Source organism: Anomalospiza imberbis, chromosome 1 (genome assembly GCF_031753505.1).
Source record: "Anomalospiza imberbis isolate Cuckoo-Finch-1a 21T00152 chromosome 1, ASM3175350v1, whole genome shotgun sequence".
In the NCBI taxonomy this organism is placed as follows: domain Eukaryota; kingdom Metazoa; phylum Chordata; class Aves; order Passeriformes; family Viduidae; genus Anomalospiza; species Anomalospiza imberbis.
The window spans coordinates 55690317-55697042 of record NC_089681.1 but is presented as its reverse complement, the minus strand read 5'-3'; the positions used below and the strand labels follow the sequence as shown (position 1 = coordinate 55697042).

The following is a 6726-nucleotide window of genomic DNA, read 5'->3' as shown; positions in this document are numbered from 1 at the left end:
CAATTAGTATGATTGACTGGGTTTATTCTTATCATAATTTACCCTATCAATTGACACTCAGGTTTACCTCTCTAAGTTTTTGTTTATGGCTCCTTTGACCAGATACCCTTAAAAGAACAAATATCATTCTTCCACATACCCTTGCAGATTGTTTTTGTAATTAGTAAAATGACTTTACATATAAATTTTCATTTACTGCAAGCTTTTATAGCAATGAGTTAGGGATGGCTAAACAGCTCTTCCTTTGGACCTCAAGATTTGTTTTGTTCAGTGCTTCTAGTCAGACTAGACATTAACCTGAAATACTGTATTCTTTGCAACAATTTTGCATATATATCTATATATACATATAATTAATTTGAAATGTTGTCAGTGATATATTGATTATAGGAGTACAGGTCACTCAGGTTTATATTTTCCTTTGTGCCATGGGATAAGTCTAGACTTATGTTTGTAGAATTGCTCCATATTTATGAAACATTTCTGAAATCAGGCTGTGTCAAGTGTTTTTGACCATAGTCATTAAAAACTGTAACCTTTACAAATTTGTACATTTACAAAACAAAGAAACTTGGTGCTTTGATGCCTTAAACAGTAGTTGCATTGTAGGCTACAAGACTAATGGGTGCAAAAGTGCTGTGGAAGACTAGTCAGCATCCTTATTGTGGGCTACAAAACTGAAAGATAACACTGAGTGAGAAGATAAAAAGCTCTCTTAGCCTGGTAATCCTAGATTTAATTCCAGCTTTTGAAGAATGTCAGAAAAACTGCCACAGTGAAAATGTTGACTGACAATTTAATCACTGATATCTAAAGAATCTACAATTAATTTTTGTGTGCAGTTCAAGAAAGTATTTGCAATGAAAAAATCTTTATCTTACTGAGGTAACAAGAGAGACTTGGATAAGATTAAATCACAAATTTAAAGAAAACAGAACAGAATACACCCCCAAGAAAGAATACCCCCCAAAAAACAATCAACCAATCAAAAACCCCAAAAACCCAAAGAAACTAACACCAAGAAACAGAAAATTAGGAATTAAAAGAAGTTTTAGAGATTGTAGACAGAAAGAAAGATAATGATATACTCCTTCAGAAGTCATAGGCAATATCATAATTTCCTTTATTTAGACTTTTGTCTCCCCTCAACTGAATTTAGCCTGCCTTTTTGTCCTGTTCAAACGGCAGACAAAGTAGACAGAAAGAACAGACACCTCCTAGCTTGCTGTGAAGTCTTCCTGCTTTGTATATAGTGCATGTCTTTGTCCGTTCCCTGGCGTGCATTTTTCTGTCCATCTCTTCTCTTGTGGATGCCTTTGTGTGACATATGCAAAAACATGATATGATGACTGCTACATAAAACACGAGCAGGAATTGCCTACTTATATCCAAACAGCTCTACTTACTTGCTGAGTATGTTCTGTGTGCTCTTTTCTTTCATTGACTCTATTTATGATACTGAAAAATGGAAGCAGAATTCTTTTCCAGAGCAAGATACCAAGAGTATTTGGATAGTAATCTAATTTTCTGTGTCTAAGTAAAACCTAAGACTACATTCATTAGCCCCAGCTACCCCACAGCCAGATGTTTCAGACCTTGAATTACAGCTTGGAACAGGTAATTTGCTTATTGGAGTCCTGGACATATGTTACAGCTGGAGTTTCATGACCATCTACTTGACAAAAAAGGAAGCCAATTTGTTTTTCAGTGGGCAAAAATTGTCTTTACAGCTAAGGAATCTTTGGTTTCATGAAGGTCTTCATCTCATGCTATACTTTGTTCTGTTTTGTTTCCATTTGACTAATTAAGATAATGAAAGAGGCAAGAAATAGAATTTGTGGGATAAATATGATTAAAACTTCAGTAAAATTATTTTGTGTTATATCCAAACCCAGTATATCTCAGTGGATTCCTGTGTGTCTAAAGGAAATGAAGCCTAGAGAGATAAGTTTTTTCCAATACTCTTCAGTGAATCATTTAATTTTATCAGGCTTTCATACTGCCACTCAGAACATCACCTGAAAAAAAGCCTTTTCCTTTCAGAAAGCTTGGAAAAGCTTAGGTGGGTGGTGGCTTCAATGCAATCTGCCTAAGCTAATAAAAACAAAGGAAGAAAAGAAGGTGATATCTGCTTTAGCTAGTAAAAAACCAACATACCATGCTAATATTTAGAAACAATATTCTATTGAAAGAGCTGCTTTCTCTATTATGTTCTGTGTACAACAACAGTTATTAAGTTTTGTCTAATGTTTCATTCCTCTGATGTGAGATAAGAGGAAAAAAGCCTATATGTTATAATTAGATATTAAAAGTTGTTTTCTTTGATTTTAAAAAGGCTTTGCAATGGTGTCCCACATGGCCTGTGCTGGGAAATAACTATCTGGAGAGGAGTAAAACAGAACGAATGAAAACGTGGTTGGACTGTCAGGTTAGTGAACTGAAGTTAGTGTCTGGTGCTTTGCCTGGAGGTCAGTAAAAACTGGAGGATCTCTGGGGTCTCTCCTTGGAGTTGGCCTATTTCTTTTCTCTATCAGTGATCTGTAGGAAGAAGCAGAAGGTACCCTGGTACATTTTCCAAGTCTAAGGATGACAACAAACAAGAGGCAGCAGTTGACAAGCTCGGAGGCAGGGCTGCTGTACAGAATGTCCTGGGCATTCTCCAGCCTGGAGAAATGGGCTAACAGAGATAGAGACATTGTAAAGTTGAGCAAGAACAACACAGGCCCTTACAGTTACTTTTTTTGTATGCATATATAGAAAAGAAAGGGTGATCAGGAGCATAGAGCTGGGTTCTTTCTTGTGGGCAGGAGGTTAGCACTGCAGAGACCACCCAAAGTCTACCTGATCAGCCTGGATTATCTTATGATTTTATGAGCTCCTAAAGTAACACTAGATATTTCGATTCTAGGAAATCAGTATTTTTAGTAAAATTTGTGTGCATGACCTCTTGAGCTTAATAAATGAATTATAGGATATCCGTTATCAACCATAGTTTGTGAGAATATTTCTGTGGGATTTTTTATACAGTGATAAATTTCACCTACATTAGCACCTTTCCTTCTCTGTCATGTTCACCACAATAAATTTTGGTATGTATGGGAATTCATATCTATACTTTTGCACTGTTAAATTTTCCTGATAAGTCTTATTTTTCCTCTGCGGACAATTGACATAAATAAAGTATGAGCAAGAATTTTTTTTATAATTGTAAATAGGAACCTGTCAGTAGGGGTATTGTAATTAACTAGGGGTATTTCATGACCAGGTACTTTTGTCCTTTCTCTTAAGAAAGGCCAGCTCTTAATGATGACAAAACCATGGCTGATTTCTGACAAGAGAAAAAAAATTATGCATGACTCAGTGCAGAGTTTTCCTTTGAACTAGAAACTTCTTTAATATAGATGATAACTGTTCTACTGAAGCTTTAAGATAATAATTTTAATTAGGGCTCATTTGAATTTTTAGTGCCTACAGTTTGAATAAGGATGTAAATGAAGGAAATATTTTTCATATTTTTTAAAAGTACAAGTATGTGTGTGACAAATAAGAATATATTTTCTTTATTTAAGGACATTTTTTCTTTCTTTTTTTTTAAGTGATTTAGATTAGTTTGAAGGGATTAAAATGTATTAAGATTTTCAAAGGTATATTTGTCATACTAGCCCTATAAAGCAACATGCCAACAAAAATTTCAACACCTTGAAAAAGAGTTATGTGATACTCAGTACTGGTGACGTGGCCCTTAAAACTGATCATAGAACTAAAATAGAAATGTACAGTTCTGTTTGAGATTCAAGTAAGTGGGTTCTTCAGTTCACCGTAATAGAATTCTATGAGCCTGTGGGCATCCTGTCTGTTGTCTTTCCTTGAAAAAAACATAATGATGCAACATGATGATTAATAGTGTGCAGTAGATTGTGTTTAGTGGAAAAAAAATGAAGTAATTTAAAATTAAATTTATTAAGTTTATCAAGTACTGAATTCATCAGCACACCGTGTTGCCAAAGTCTTTTCCTAGTATCCAGAGAGTAAAAAGCCTGCAAACTCAACACTGTTTCCAGAATGCAATGCTTGTAAGTCTTGAAACTTGTTCTGCTTTTTCAGGATTGGCATATACCAATATATTAGTGAATTACTACTTTAAAACCTTGCTCACCCTTTTGTTTTGACTCCATTCTCCCTCTCCTTTTCTTTGTCATGCCCATCCCTCTCTTTTACTCTCCTCTCCCTTTCAAGCATAAGTTCACACATAGTCCTGTGTCACGTCTTGCACTTCTGTAGCCATCTCATGAGATCAGCTGGGTGTTCTAACAGTTGGTCTGATAGAAACGAATACTCTTTTCTGGTACTGCCAGAGCTTCAGGGGGAGTACGATCATATAGTTTTAGCATGGTTTACTCCATCCATGGACACTTTTCCTGGAATAATTAAGTAGGGAAAATGTAATCTTAGAAAACAAAGAGTTTCACTACATCATTATGAGCATGAGATGACAAATTCATGGCTGTTTAAAGAAAGAAAAGAGCAATGGAAAAACTATCAAGGCTTTTTTTTTCTTTATTTTCTTCTTTTATTTTTTTTCCCCTAAGCTAGATGTTTTCTGTCAGAAAAAACAAATGAAATTCACATACACACAAAGGGAAGTGATATTAGATATGCTAGCATGGACTCTTAACATATTTTTTACTCTGGGTAAGCATCAGATGTAGATCTTAATATGGATCTCATTAAAGCAGTATAATTTATTTACACAGTCTCATGGTGCAAAAATTTGGCTTTATTTGTGAAGATATTGTCAGTTTACATCAGAGTGTGTTTATTAGAGGAATATACTTCAGGACTAAGGATGTTAATTAATGCTGCTGCAAGTAAAGTAACTGTTGTTGACTGCAAAGATGCCATTTTGAATTATCTCTGTAAACAACTTCTGCTCCTGCTGAAAACTCTCTTATCTCAAAATAAGATTTAAAAAAACAAAGAAACAAATAAACAAAAAAATCTGATTAACTAACTCTGCCACAAACCAATTTAATTAAATTATAATCCTCTTTATTTTTAATCTAATTCTGTTATGATCTCCCACTTCATTTCTGATGATATTAAGTAGGTATCTTTTTTTTTTTTTTTGGTCCATTTCTCTGTGTTCCTTCCATTTTTTTTTTTCTAAATATGGAGAATTTTTTTTTATGGTGGGTGTTGCATTGCTGGAAAAGTGTCCCAACTGGTTTAATTAGTGTCCAGTGTAATGCAGTAAAATTTAGCTTTCAATTAGCCATCAGGGTCAAACATTGCCCTCTTGAGCATGAAGAATAAAAATTCAATACTTTACTCTCTCTATTAAAAAATTCTCTTGGGTTACAGAAGCAGATTAAAAATTATGCTATCAAAGGTGGTGAATTGGCCAAATGTACCTTTGTAACTAACTCTAAAAGGCTAGGAATATTTTCAGCATGTTAGGGAATAGAATGAGAGGTGGAGATATCATACTAGAAAATTGCATGAGCTGGTGTTATGGGATATAGACACAATCCAAATTTTTTTTTTCTAGAAAGATCTCTTTGTATATTAAATTTGCTTTCAGTGAATTTTTTAAAATGCTGTTGCAAGAATTGTTTGTTCTGCTCACATCTGGTCTAAAACACATTCATTAGGCAAACATTTGATGGTAATTGAAGAAGAAATGTCATATTTACTGTCTAATATCAAAACACATGACTATTGTATTAGGATATTCTTCCTCTGGAGCTAGTATAATGCAGACAAAACATGATTATAGCATCCCAAAAAACTCGCAAACCAACCTAACAAAAACCCCAACCAACCAACTAATCAACCAACCAACAAACCAACCAAATCAAAAGACCCAAAATGCTTAGAGGTGCATCAGGTATGCATTGCAAACTGCTATTATATAGTTGGATTTTACACCTCTTCCCATATTCAATGTGTTTACTTTTTTCTCTAATTTTTTTTCTTCATTCTAATATTGTATACCAGAGCTGTGCTCCTTCCTTCCTCCCTTCCTCCCTTCCTCCCTTCCTCCATTCCTAGAGTTTGGTTCAGAGTTTTCAAAATCTAATAGCTGTGGGAATCAAGTTTCTCCAGACATTTCTGATAGTCTAGTCTTTGTTTCTGTGTGAAAACTAAGGCAATCATAGGATATGAAAGTGTAAGACTTGTAAAATATTCCTGCTTTGAGTACAATTATAATAGGTGCTGAGGTATCCTAGATTGGAAAAAATTACTGTTGAATAAAGCTTTCATTTCTTTTTTGTGATAAACATAGCAGTATTTTTATATTCTGAAATAACTGGGAGGTTAAGAGAGGGTATAGCTAGCCCTAAAATAATATTCAGTTAGGAATATATGTTGGCTCCATTGTCACAAATCAGATTTCACAACCAATATAGAGTGTATAATGAACTGTGAAACGTAATTTTTATTTTGTGCTTATATAGGTTTATATTTCTCTTTTTTTTTCCAAGGGGGATATTTAGCCTTGCTTATCATTTTCTGTAGAAATCATAAAATAAATTCATTAAGTCCTTCATAAGAAAGGATGGTGGAAGTGAGATATACTGTAACCAATAAGGCATGCATTACAAACTTTTTTGTAATTTAGAGGACCATGTCTCAGAAAGAGCTTTTCATATGACAAATTTTGCAATGAAAAATAGTTTGTAGAATTTGTTATCATGAAGTTTTAGAAAAAAAAGTTCAATGATA

General features: G+C 34.0%; 1 long non-coding RNA gene across 1 annotated transcript; it reads right to left on the bottom strand.

Annotated features, from left to right (window-relative positions):
• Positions 1-2429: 2429 nt before the first annotated feature.
• LOC137478777 (uncharacterized) lies at positions 2430-6049 on the bottom strand. The gene is made up of 3 exons (XR_011001800.1): positions 5995-6049; positions 4157-4418; positions 2430-2538 (listed from the first exon to the last, which is right to left on the bottom strand). It is a non-coding gene; the product is annotated as an uncharacterized lncRNA (long non-coding RNA).
• Between the last annotated feature and the right edge of the window lie 677 nt (positions 6050-6726).